The sequence below is a fragment of the Chrysemys picta genome, chromosome 8 (assembly GCF_011386835.1).
Source record: "Chrysemys picta bellii isolate R12L10 chromosome 8, ASM1138683v2, whole genome shotgun sequence".
NCBI classification, from domain to species: domain Eukaryota; kingdom Metazoa; phylum Chordata; order Testudines; family Emydidae; genus Chrysemys; species Chrysemys picta.
Window position 1 is genome coordinate 64,875,053 of NC_088798.1, and position 13,748 is coordinate 64,888,800.

The 13,748-nt window shown below is 47.6% G+C and overlaps 1 long non-coding RNA gene across 1 annotated transcript in view; it reads left to right on the plus strand.

Moving 5' to 3' along the window:
* Nucleotides 1-13,748, plus strand: part of LOC135973111 (uncharacterized) — a 61,843-nt gene that overhangs the window by 35,078 nt on the left and 13,017 nt on the right. Inside the window, exon 2 of the long non-coding RNA XR_010589810.1 lies at nt 13,183-13,277. This is a non-coding gene — a long non-coding RNA (uncharacterized LOC135973111). The remainder of the gene's footprint in view (nt 1-13,182; nt 13,278-13,748) is intronic.

Here is a 13,748-nt window from a genome sequence, read left to right on the forward strand (position 1 = left end):
GGGCAGCTGCTGTCCCAGGGATTTTTTTAGTAGGTGGTATTTATTTTGCGTGCTGTGAGTGGCAGGCACAGGTGATTTCAGAATGAGACGGAGAGCTTGTCAGTCTGGAGCACTGCTTTGGATCCAGCAATGGACAGTGGTAGCTGCTGGTGGCTTTTGTGCCATTGGATGATCTCAATCCTGGGCCTGGAGAATCCCTTTCCTGAGGACATGCTTGCGCGCATCGTCACAGCTGGCACTGGCTGGCAGTGTCATCGGGGATGGGCTGACCTTGGAGGGCAGGGCTGAGGAGCAAAATGGGGAAGCTTCTGCTGTCTACCTGCTTCATTGTTCCATAGAGAACTCTGCTCTGTTCACTCTGAGCCCTTTCCTCCCTGCACTATGCCCCCTGGTCAGAATGTAGTAACAGCTTATTCCATGCATGCTGGTGGATTTCTCTAAAGCCACACCTAGCAGTTAGCTACTGACTGAGGCTGAGTGCCTTGGCTGGGGAGATCACTTAGCCCTGAAGAGCTGCATGCAGCCCTTTGGGAAAGATAAGTGTTTGCTCTCCCTTCTGCAAGGAAAGTGAAGTGGCTGGGACCAGTGCATAGGGTTACCATATTTTAACAATCAAAAAAGAGGACACGGGGTGCCACCCTAGCCCCGCCCCCTCCCACTTCCCGCCCCCCTCAGAATCCCCCGCCCCCCTACCTGTCCCCCCCCCCACCCTAACTGCCCCCAGGACCCCACCCCCTATCTAAGTCTCCCTGCTCCCTGTCCCCTGCCTGCCTCCAACCGCTCTCTACACCCCCTTCTCCCAACAGACCCCCCAGAACCCCCAACCAATCTAACCCCCCCGTTCCCTGTCCCTTACATCACCCAACTGCTCTCTACACCCACTTCTCCTCACAGCCCCCCCAGAACTCCTGACCAATCTAACCTCCCCCCGGTCCCTGTCCCTTACCTGCCCTAACTGCTCTCTACACCCCCTTCTCCTGACAGCCCCCCCAGAACCCCTGACCAATCTAACCCCCCCTGTTCCCTGTCCCTTGCCTGCCCCCCCCCCCAGGCTGAGGGAGAGCTGCGGGCTCCATGTGCAGCCAAACAAATAAGGCGCTGCTCTGCGGGGGCGGAGGGGGAGGGACTCTGGCTGCTAGAGGCCCCAGTGGCTGTGAGCGGCTTTCAATCAGGCCCAGCTGTCCAATCAGCCGCGCTGCACTCTGCATGAGGGGAAGGGGGAAATCCTGGACATTTCTACCTTATTAGAAATCCCCCCCCGGACAGCCATTTAAAGCTAAAAAAGCTGGACATGTCTGGGGAAACCTGGATGGATGGTAACCCTACCAGTGCAGTGCCCAGCACCCACAAGGTGCAGCCCGGGGACAGGGGCAGGGAACTTCTTGCTTCTGGCCAGCCACTGTAGCTGGAAAAGGGAATGTGGTTTAAAGTCCTTTTGTTGAATCCCCAGGAGACATAGGCCCAGATTGGCTGTAGCCTTGCACCTCGGGTGGTCATCTACAGCAGCGCAGAGGAGATGTAAAATGCTGCTGTTCTGGCTTAGTAGCATTTTTCACTCACTTTGCAGAGATGGAGATTACTGCAGAAAGTGCAGGGCCATGGGGAATCAGGCGCAGCCAGAGACGAGGGCAGTAGTAATGTTGAATTGAACAGGAGTGCAGCTGGTTCTGTGTCAGGGTGATATTCCATTGGACCCCCAGAGCTACACCCTCCCCCCACGTGCTGGGAGCCATTTGAAATCTGAATCCAAGTTTGGATCTGAATTTTGAAAATGGCCCTTAACTTGAGAGCAGATGGGCCAAAGGTGTGAATACTCACAAACTGTACTGAGGCTCCAGCCCATCTCTGCTCTAAACCAATGCTCAACAGGATTAAGGCTTTGGCCTTGCATTCACAGCCCTAGTTCTGCTCAGCGTGAGGTCTTAGTTGCTGTACTGAGTATGTTGGAGTGCGTTAGTCACAGTCTCTCTGCTACCAGCCTTTGGACCATTCACAAGTGTTGATCTGGCTGATGTGAGACTGTTTAATTAAACACCCAGAATCGCACCTGACTTTTCTTACTGTACGTTCCAAGTGGCGCCGTCCCTGAGAAAAAGAGAGAGGCTTTGTTACAGCTCTTTTGAAGAAGCTTTAATTACAGTGAAAAACCCTTGAAATGCCAGCCGGGACCACAGTGTGATGGTGCCTGTCAAGGCTCCTTCCCCACTCTGAACTTTAGGGTACAGATGTGGGGGCCTGCATGAAAACTTCTAAGCTTAACTACCAGCTTAGATCTGGTCCGCTGCCACCACTCCCAATGGGCTAACTCCCTTCCCTGGGTAGCCTTGAGAGACTCTTCACCAATTCCCTGGTGAACACTGATCCAAAACCCCTTGGATCTTAAAACAAGGAGGCATTAATCATCCCCCCCGCCCTTTCCTTTCCCCCCACCAATTCCTGGTGAGTCCAGATCAATCCCCTTGGATCTTAGAACAAGGAAAAGTCAATCCGCTTCTTAAAAAGAAGGCTTTTAATTAAAGAAAGAAAGGTAAAATCATCTCTGTAAAATCAGGATGGAAAATAACTTTACAGGGTAATCAAACTTAAAGAGCCCAGAGGAACCCCCTCTAGCCTTAGGTTCAAAGTTACAGCAAACAGAGGTAAACACCCTAGCAAAAGGTACATTTACAAGTTGAGAAAACAAAGGTAAAACTATCACGCCTTGACTGGCTGTACTTAAAAGTTTGAAATATGAGAGACTTGTTCAGAAAGATTTGGAGAGCATGGATTGATATTTGGTCCCTCTTAGTCCCAAGAGCGAACTCCCCGCAAAACAAAGAGCACAAACAAAAGCCTCCCCCCCCACCAAGATTTGAAAGTATCTTGTCCCCTTATTGGTCTTTTGGGTCAGGTGTCAGCCAGGTTACCTGAGCTTCTTAACTCTTTACAGGTAAAAGGATTTTGGAGTCTCTGGCCAGGAGGGATTTTATAGTATTGTACACAGGAGGGCTGTTACCCTTCCCTTTATAGTTATGACACCCCCCCCCCCCCGCCAAATCACAGATAGTGCTGGACAGCCGGTTCCACACTGGCTGTGATTTCTTCCTGGAGTTCTAGGAGAAAACAGAGTTAATAAGACACATGCACCTTTAGACATACTACTGATTATATAAAAACTAACAATATGTCCCACATTGCAAGAACAATTTTTAACCAGTTGATTTGGGGAAACTTTCACAGGAGAGTGCATCAACCACTTTGTTAGAAGCTCCTGAAATGTGTTGTATTTCAAAATCAAAATCTTGGAGAGCTAAACTCCACCGAAGAAGTTTTTTGTTATTTCCCTTGGCGGTATGAAGCCACGTTAGCGCAGCATGGTCGGTTTGTAGTTGGAAACGCCGTCCCCAAACGTATGGGCGTAGCTTTTCCAGCGCGTACACCATGGCGTAGCATTCCTTTTCGCTGATTGACCAGTGGCTTTCCCTCTCAGACAGTTTCTTGCTGAGAAACACGACAGGATGGAATTCTTGATCCGGTCCTTCCTGCATTAAAACTGCTCCCACACCCCGCTCAGATGCATCTGTGGTTACTAGGAATGGTTTGTCAAAGTCTGGGGCCCTTAGCACAGGGTCAGACATGAGTGTCGCCTTAAGCTGGTTAAAGGCCTTTTGACACTCATCAGTCCACTGAACTGCGTTTGGCTGTTTCTTTCTGGTTAGGTCTGTCAGTGGGGCAGCGATTTGGCTGTAGTGTGGTACAAATCGCCTATAATATCTGGCCAAGCCTAAGAAGGATTGGACCTGTTTCTTTGACTTTGGAACCGGCCACTTTTGGATAGCATCCATTTTGGCCTGTAGGGGATTTATAGTTCCTTGACCCACCTGGTGCCCCAGGTAAGTCACTCTGTTTTGGTCTATTTGACACTTTTTAGCCTTAACAGTTAGTCCTGCCTGCCTGATGCGCTCGAAGACTTTTTCCAGGTGCTCCAGGTGTTCTGCCCATGAATCAGAAAAAATAGCCACATCATCGAGGTAGGCAACTGCAGATTCTCCCAATCCTGCTAGGAGACCATCTACAAGTCTTTGGAAGGTGGCGGGTGCATTTTGCAGCCCGAAAGGGAGTACATTGAATTCATACACCCCTGCCTGGGTGATGAAGGCTGACCTTTCCTTGGCCGGTTCATCTAGTGGTACTTGCCAGTACACTTTGGTTAAGTCTCAGTTAGAGATGAATTGGGCATGTCCCAATTCTCCAATAGTCATCTGTGCGTGGCATTGGATAGTTACATTGTCAGGACGAGTTACAACATTTAGCATACGGTAGTCCATGCAAAAGCGTATTTCCCCATCTGGTTTAGGAACTAGAACCACTCGAGATGCCCATGCACTCTTAGAGGGGCGGATTATACCCATCTGTAGCATGTCCTGGATCTCCCGTTTTATAGCAGTTTGGGCATGAGGTGACTCCCGGTAGGGTGGGGTTCTAATTGGGTGAGCATTACTTGTGTCAATGGAGTGGTATGCCCGTTCAGTCCATCCTGGAGTGGCTGAGAACATTGGCGCAAAGCTAGTGCACAGCTCCTTGATCTGCTGTTGCTGCAGACGTCCAATGGTCGCAGAGAGGTTCACCTCTTCCACGCCACCATTACTTTTTCCTTCGTAGTAGACACCTTCAGGCCACTCAGCATCATCTGTTCCCTAGGCTGTAAACTGGGAAACCTTTAATTCTCTGGAATAAAAGGGCTTAAGAGAATTAACATGGTATAGGCTTTATGTTGGAGGTGAAGGCTGCTATGAGATAGTTAACAGCTTCTAGGCGCTCCTGGACCGTGAATGGTCCTTCCCACGACGCTTCCATTTTATGGGCCTGGAGCGCTTTTAAGACCATGACTTGGTCTCCTACTTTGAAGGACCGTTCTCTGGAATGTTTATAATACCAGGCCTTTTGCTCTTCCTGAGCATCCTTTAGGTTTTCTTTAGCAAGGGCTAAAGAGTGTCGGAGGGTGCTTTGTAGGTTACTTACAAAGTCTAGAATGTTAGTTCCTGGAGAAGGCATAAACCCCTTCCATTGCTGCTTCACCAACTGTAATGGCCCCTTAACCTCGCGGCCATACACAAATTCAAATGGTGAAAACCCTAAACTGGGATGTGGTACAGCCCTGTAGGCAAAAAGCAACTGCTGCAACACTAGGTCCCAATCACTGGAGTGTTCATTTACGAATTTACGTATCATGGCCCCCAAAGTTCCATTAAACCTCTCCACCAGGCCATTGGTTTGATGGTGGTAAGGGGTGGCAACCAAGTGATTCACCCCATGAGCTTCCCACAGGTTTTTCATGGTCCCTGCCAGGAAATTAGTTCTCGAATCTGTAAGGATGTCGGAGGGCCAACCTATCCTGGCAAAAATGTCTGCTAATGCCTGGCACACACTTTTAGCCCTGGTGTTGCTTAAGGGTACTGCTTCCAGCCATCGGGTAGCAAAATCCATGAAAGTCAGTATGTACTGCTTTACTCTGGGTATCTTCTTTGGGAAAGGACCCAGAATATCCACAGCTACTCGCTGAAATGGGACCTCGATTATGGGTAGTGGCTGGAGAGGGGCTTTGATCTGGTCTTGGGGCTTTCCCACTCTTTGGCACACCTCACAAGACCGGACATAATTAGCAACGTCCTTGCCCATTCCCGCTCAGTGGAAGGACTTCCCCAACCGGAATTTGGTTCTGTTCACCCCAGAATGGCCACTGGGATGATCATGGGCTAAGCTCAAGAGCTTTACCCGATATTTAGTGGGAACTACCAACTGTCTTTGAGGATGCCAGTCTTCCTGGTGCCCACCAGAAAGCGTCTCCTTGTATAAAAGTCCTTGTTCTACAACAAACCGGGATCAGTTAGAAGAGCTGAGAGGGGGTGGGGTGCTCCGTGCCGCCGCCCAAGCTTTCTGAAGGCTGTCATCTGCTTCCTGCTTGGCCTGGAACTGTTCCCTTGATGCTGGAAACATCAGTTCCTCCTTGGACTGTGGACTTGGGCTTGGTCCCTCTGGAAGCGATGCAGGTGCTGGTGCTGTTTCTGTTGACTGTGAACTGCTGTCCGCTGGTGCACTATGTGGTATTTCAGGCTCTGGCTAAGCCTCTTGGATAGGGTTATCTACTGTTTCTGCCAGTTCAGGCTCGCTGGTGCCCTCTGGTGTTGGAGTTGTAGACAGGTTTGCAAACGCTGTACTCAGTGCTTGCAATGGTTCTGGTGCTGGTTGTGTTGCCAGTTCTGGTTCTGGGACTGGCTTTGGCTGGGTCTCTGGGATTGGATCCACTACAGCTGTTGCAGTCGTTGGCAGGGGATCCGGTTCCACCACCTCTGTCTGGGTCTGTGGTAACACAGACGGGGCCCTGGTGGACGGCTCAGGAACAGGGATGGGTGTGAAAGGTTGCTTAGCCTGGCTGCGGGTGACCATTCCCACCCTCTTGGCTAGCTTCACATGGTTGGCCAAGTCTTCCCCCAGCAGCATGGGGATGGGATAATTGTCATAGACTGCAAAAGTCCACATTCCTGACCAGCCCTTGTACTGGACATGTAACTTGGCTGTAGGCAAGGTTACAGAATGTGACATGAAGGGTTGAATTGTCACCGGAGCCTCCGGGTTGATGAGTTTGGGGTCCACTAGGGATTGGTGGATAGTCAACACTTGTGCCCCAGTGTCCCTCCACGCGATAACCTTCTTTCCGCCCACTCTCAAGGTTTCCCTTTGCTCCGAGGGTATTTGAGAGGCATCTGGGCCTGGGGAATCTTTGGTGTGATTGTGGTGTTATGAACTGTAATCAGTTGGGGTTCTTGGGGCAGTGGGCCTTTATATATAAACCTAGTTCATTACATTTAAAACATCGCCCTGCTAAGGTATCACCGGGGCGATGTTGGTTGGTGGAGACTGGTGTGGTGGGGTGAGAAGGCGGCTGGGGTTTCCCTTGGGATGTAGGTGGGGCCTTGGGTAGTCCCAGGTGGTAAGGTTTTGTTTCGAGTTGCCCCTTCTGATATTCGCTCCAACTGCTACTAGTTTTTTTCTTTTCTGCCACCTCCACCCATTTGGCTCCAATCTCTCCCGCCTCGGTTACAGTTTTGGGCTTCCCATCTAGGATGTACCTTTCTATTTCCTCAGGAACACCCTCTAAAAACTGTTCCATTTGCATTAGGAAGGGCAACTCTTCTGTAGATTTAACACTTGCTCCTGATATCCAGGCATCCCAATTTTTCCCAATGTGGTAGGCATATCGGGTAAATGACACGTCTGGTTTCCACCTTAGGACTCTGAACCGCTGACGGGCATGCTCAGGTGTTAGCCCCATTCTGATTCTGGCCTTGTTTTTAAAAAGTTCATAACTGTTCATGTGTTCCTTAGGCATTTCAGCCGCCATCTCTGCTAAGGGTCCACTGAGCTGCGGCCTCAGCTCTACCATGTACTGCTCTGTAGTGATGCTGTATCCAAGGCAGGCCCTTTCAAAATTTTCTAAGAAGACCTCAGTATCATCGCCTGCCTTGTAGGTGGGGAATTTTCTGGGATGGGAAGCGGTACCTGGAGAGGGGTTGCTAGGGTTGGCTGGTATATCCGGCCTAGCCCTTGCTAATTCCAGTTCATGCTTCCTCTCTCTTTCCCTCTCCTCCATAGTTCTCTTGTGGGCAGCCTCCTTTGCCTTAATTTCTAATTGTTTTAGTTCCATCCGTCTCTTATGTTCGTTTTCTTTTTCTGTTGCTTCCAGTCTAGCCAGTTCTACTTTGTTAGCTGCTTCACTGGTAGTCATTTTCCTGCTTTCTTGTGCTGGGCCACACCCTCTGCAGTTCACTGAAACTGGGATGCACTCAGCTCAGGGCCGGCTTAGTTAACAGAGACTTTTTAACTAGCTATACCCGAGAGGTAGAAAGAAAAAAAAACAATTCAGTTTGTAAATTCCTTTTGCCAGCTGCTTGCTCACTGCGGGAACCCTTCTCTTAACAAAGACCCTGTTAAAAAAAACTTAACACCTCTGCCTTCATGCAAGGATGAGATAAAATATGCATCTACCTTCAGCTCTGCTTTTTAAGCAGCTAGAAAGGAGAAAAAAAAATCTTACTGGCTTTTGGTTTAAAATGATCCCACCGCTCTGCCACCATGTGAAGGCTCCTTCCCCACTCTGAACTTTAGGGTACAGATGTGGGGGCCTGCATGAAAACTTCTAAGCTTAACTACCAGCTTAGATCTGGTCCGCTGTCACCACTCCCAATGAGCTAACTCCCTTCCCTGGGTAGCCTTGAGAGACTCTTCCACCAATTCCCTGGTGAACACTGATCCAAAGGATCTTAAAACAAGGAGGCATTAATCATCCCCCCCCCGCCCTTTCCTTTCCCCCCCACCAATTCCTGGTGAGTCCAGATCAATCCCCTTGGATCTTAGAACAAGGAAAAGTCAATCAGCTTCTTAAAAAGAAGGCTTTTAATTAAAGAAAGAAAGGTAAAATCTTTGATGGAGTGAAATTTTTTTTTAACATAATCTTGTTTATTTACAAAGTCCTGCTTCTCCGAACATAGGAGGAACCAAAATTAAAAGGAGCAATTTCTCAGCTGACAGGCCCAAGCTTCTCTCAGCCAGCACCTCTGACCCCAAACATTGGTTTCTCCCAGGGCCACATCATGTTCACAGGTTACTGCTTGACTTTCTTGCTCTGCTCTGTGTCTCTCCCAGTCTCTTGTCTGCTCCCCCCCAGCTGGTCTGTTCAATGGACACACACACATCCACCTGGTCAGAACAATACCCAGTGGAATCTCCTGCCCACGGGGTGCTAGTTTCTGGGCAGTTGCCATGAGGCCGGGTTTTAGGTGTGTCCCCTTAACTGTCTCTTACAGCTTCTGAAATGAAGGGTGCATTCAGAGCCATCAGTTTCAACAGGGTTTTAATTGGACCCATTTAAAGATTTAACTCTGCTCACAACAACACAGAGACCAGTGCGGTGGAGGGGGATGCAAAGAAGGATAGAGGAGGCTAAGAGAGTCAGGAATCTCCACTTGGGGGGCAACTGTGAGTCTAGGGTTCTTTTGATGCTAAGGTGGTAATCAGTAACACCAGGGCAACTTTATCTGGTTCAGCTCTATCTAACTCCCCTGCTGTACCCCATTTCTCCCAGGATCGAGAGTGGCGATGCTTTGCAGTTTCCAGTATGACCTTCCCCTCCACCCCCATTTCCCATCTTTCAGGTGGAAGAACTTGTCTAAAACCTCCTGATTTCTTTATTTCTCTAGGCAGTAAGTGGGTTGGGTACCTGGGGTCTGAGCCTTCCAGAGTCCAAGTTCAGGTTGCAGTGAACTGGGTACATCTTACACATAAGTCTCCAGGCCAAACTCTGCAGCCTGTGGTAAGTGACACACCAGTGAAAATGGATTTGAACACAGTTATAAGTGGTAAAGTGGGGTCACATGCCTGGACTTAGTATTAATAATATTAGAGCTGAGTGAATGTGGATATTGCCTCTGTCTTCTCTCATGGAATATCTGTGAGCAGATTTATTCATGCTCTCAGAACTGTTCATGATTAGGAATTATTCTTTGGTGAAACATATTGAGTATTTTATTCACTCCGAGTCTCACTATTCTTGCTTATTTGTGTCTCTGAGATCAGAGTAGCTCAGTTAGGGACTTGACAAAGATTCTCCATGGGGCATTGAAATTGTGTCACTGTAAGTAGACGGTCCCAAAGATTCAGAAAACCCAAGTCACATCAGGTGCATCTCACCAGATTTCAGTAAAACCTGTAGTGCCACTTCTGTGTGCACATAAGACCTAAGCTTACTGGGTGCAAGCTAAACTGCTATAAACCAAATGTGCATTGATTAAAGAGTATCCACACGCAAAGTTGAATCAGTTTAAGTGGATTGGTTTGAAAACACACCTTTAGTTTAAACCAGTGTAACTCTGTGTAGGCCTGATGCAAAATCTGTGGATGGAAAGTGCTATAGATGTCAGAAAAGTTTTTGTCTGAGTTGGGGAAGTCACAACATCTGGGGAGATATCTGGGGATATTACCAGACCATCCATCAGTTTGATCCTGCCATAATCTGCTACTAACTATTGCAGCTTCTCAGAGGTGAAGATATAAGGATATAAATTCTATGCCACTGTCATCAGAAACAGAAGAATTACTGTTCAGAGTTCTCATACATGGTAGATGTCCACTCATTTCATTTGCCAGTTCAGACTGGAGGGTACTTTTCACCTATAGCATGTACCACTAAATGCTCTGGCACAGGCATTTATTTCACTTCCCCATTTGGCTGCTGGTCTGATTTGTATAGGAAGAACCAAATTTGTTTGGGGGAAAATACCTTCTTCCCTAACAGTCCAAGAAGGGGGTTAGGTGGTTTTAAGAAAACTTGTTTGTTACAGCTTTGCAGTACCCCAAATTAGCCAGCCCAAAAGAAATTAAGATTAAAAATACACCCAGGAGTTTTTTTTTTTTTTTAAAAGAATATTCTCCCCCTATTGCCATATAAGCCCACTAGATGTCACTTCTGTGTAAGTCTACTGAGCTCTTCGATTACTTGTACAGTTAGAATGACAGGGCAACACTGCACTCAGTTATACAGGTGCGACTGTAACTGAGCTACAGTCAGCTAATAGATTAGAGTGGGGATCAGCCTCCAAGAATTCTTACCATCTCCTTGTCAGTGAAGGATTGTTTCCTGCTGACCATAGTCAAGTGTTTTGTCCAATCTGGCTTTAAGTCCCAACTGAAGGAGCTTCTCCTGTTTTCCCACAGAGACTCTTTCACTGGTTAATAGGAAGATTTTTCTTTATATTCTGCCTAAACTTTCCCATTCCTTCTAGACACCCCCATAGGTTTCACACTAAATCTCCCTCCTCAGTGTTTGTGGCTTTGACATATTTTTCAAGTGTCGTCATATCCCTCCTTGGTCGTCCTTTCACTACAATAAACATTGGCAATATTTCCTCCTGCTCCCAGGTCACTTTTACTGACCTTCTCTGAACTCCCACCAGTTTGTAAATATCTTTCGGCCATGCAGTGCCAAGAACGTATCACAATTGTCTAGGGGCAGCTGTTCCAGAGCCAGATGAAAGATTTTATAAGTCAATTGTCACCGTTGCTGATGCAAGTTCAGTTGCGCTGCAATGAGAACTTTGGGAGGCTTAGTCTAGATGGCTGGCTGGCTCCAGCCATTGTTCCCAGCACTCTGATATCTAACCCTGCCAGAAGCGAGGCTAATGAGTTTCCTGAAAATGGATTATGGAGCTGTTTCCACTAAGGCTCCTGCCATCGTTCAGACTGGTGCAGTTGAATCACGGTTAGCAATGGTTGGAATTTTCTGTAAAAAAGTCCCTAGTTTAGAGCAGGCGTTGGAGAGGGGATATTACCTGCTGCTTCTGAAATGTAAGCCTTTGCATATACAGCCCAAAGCACCCATCTCACGCTACAAACCCATGTCTAATCATGTGACCTCTAGGTCTCTTTCAAGCATTACCCCTTCCCTAGATTTCCCTGTGCAGGCTGGATTATTTTGGCCCAGATCTATTGGCTGCAGCTGAGTCTCATCTTGCTGTTTTTCTGTCTCTGTTTCTAATTTCCCAAGAGCTCTTTGTACTATTATTCTATCCTGGTTGTTGATCATTGCTCCTCCCAGTTCAGTTCTATTTGTGGAGCTCACTAGGAATTTTAAACAGTTTGGTTCTGGCTGCCAAACAATTCAGGATATTCAGGAGTTCCAGAGAAAGTTGTGCTATTGGCCCTGATCTTATTGTCAGGAATCGTTTTAGCTTCACTGCCGCTCTGCACATTCACGATTGAAAGGGAGTTGCTGCTTGTTGAATGGCAGCACTACGGAGCCTGAATGTCCTTGGCCTTGTCTCTTGTGTAGTCATTCACACACACATAGCATGAGCGTGAAATGCTAGTGGAACAGCTTGGTGGTAGTTTACACCCGCTTCATGCAAAGTACAAAGCAGAGGAGATTAAGGCTCCAAACCTAAGTGTGGGAAAGTGGCATAGTTGCCTGGAAAGGCTGGAAAGCACTGGTCTCAATATCGCAGCCACTGATAAGTATTTCAGCAGCAGAGGATATTCCTTGCCCTGAACCCTGGAGGAATCTGTCAGCAGCTCACTGCTGGATATTTCACACCGAACACGGTGAGGCAGAAATCCCACCCTCGTGGAGAATTTGAACTCTGTGTCTCATTCTCCTAACCCTGGTACCCATCTTACGCTGGTGGTAACAGCACTAATTTTCAGTAGCGTTGCTCCCAGCTTACCTTGCCATGAGTCAGATCAGTCCAAGGCCTTATATTTTTAAATCTAGATCTTCTCATGAAGCAAGCGTCACATATCAGTTTTACTCCTAAAGCCACTGGTTTTAGAAAAAACACTGGAAAGTTTAGGATTTCACTTTGAGTCACCTTGGTTTTCTTTTTATGGGAACATTGCTAAGAGTCTCCCTTCTTGATACAGTTCTGACCTAGCAGGAGCTGGGATAGCCCCTTTGCTGAGGTGGTACATTTGCCCTTCATAGGAACTTGAATTAATCTGAATATCATGTTATTAGTATTTGCATTATTTATCTACTGACTTTTATTTTTCTGCCTCAAGGGAACATTTATGGGGCCAAGATAACTCAAGATCTGGGCTTCAGAAGGTACTTCCCCCACCCTGCAGCTGCAGTGACCAGCACGCGAGCTGGCCGCAGTACTTAGACTGTGGAGACTGAATTTCTTAATAAAGCTGACACATTTTTGTGGCTAAAAATTCACCTGAAAACCAAGTTCACCAAAGTCTAAATGCACTTTGAAAAGCGCTGCAGAAGCTTGATTTTTCGCTAGCAAAGCTCAAACGGCTTAGCATTCCCTTAGCTCTGGGCTCCACACAGACAGTAAATTAGAGGTTATTCCTTCTATTGACAATCAAACTGTACAAAGGCAGAAAGCTAAACGAGCCGTGCAACATTATCCATCCCTCATATTGCAAAACCACCATAGATCACACTCAAACTGAAGCATTAACAAGTTACTTGTGATGAGGTGCTAATAATGTGGTTTAGTTTTCCAAGTAGAGTTTAACAAATTTTAAAAGGCAAAGCTTTGCTATTAACCAAGTAACAGACGGAAACTTGACTTCATCATGAGTTATTAAAATAGTCACCTCTTTACAGTAAGGCTATTGTGCTTTCTCTTCTTTTCTACTAAGAACTGCAGAGAAGAAAGCCACTTACAGCTTCAGTGTCTGTGCATATGAGTGGAGACTGGAAATCATAACTGAAAGCTCCAGCTAGGTACTTCTGGGTAAGTGCGTGTGTAGCTATTCTGTGTTGGTAACATGCAGGCTGTCTTCAGGAGAACCTGTCGGTCAGTGACACTAAGGGCAGGACTACACTTAAAAGCTGCGCCGGTGCAGCTGCGTCATTGTAGCACTTCAGTGAAGATGATACTACATCAACGGGCTTTTCCCATTGGCGTTGTTAATTCACTTCTGCAGGAGGCGCTAGTTATGTCGTTGGGAGAAGCCCTCTTGCTGGCATAGTGCTGTCTACACCTGGGGCTAGGCTGGTATATCTGCTTCGCTCAGGGGTGTGGACTTTTCATGTAATAGTGTAGACCTGGCTCAAGGGTATGTCTACACTGCAATTACGGCTGGCCTGTGCCGGCTGGCTTGTGCTGCGAGGCTGTTTAACGGCAGTGTAGACTTTCAGGCTCAGGGTGGAGCCCGGGCTCTAGGACCCTGCGAGGTGGGAGGCTTCCAGAGCCTGAACTGGA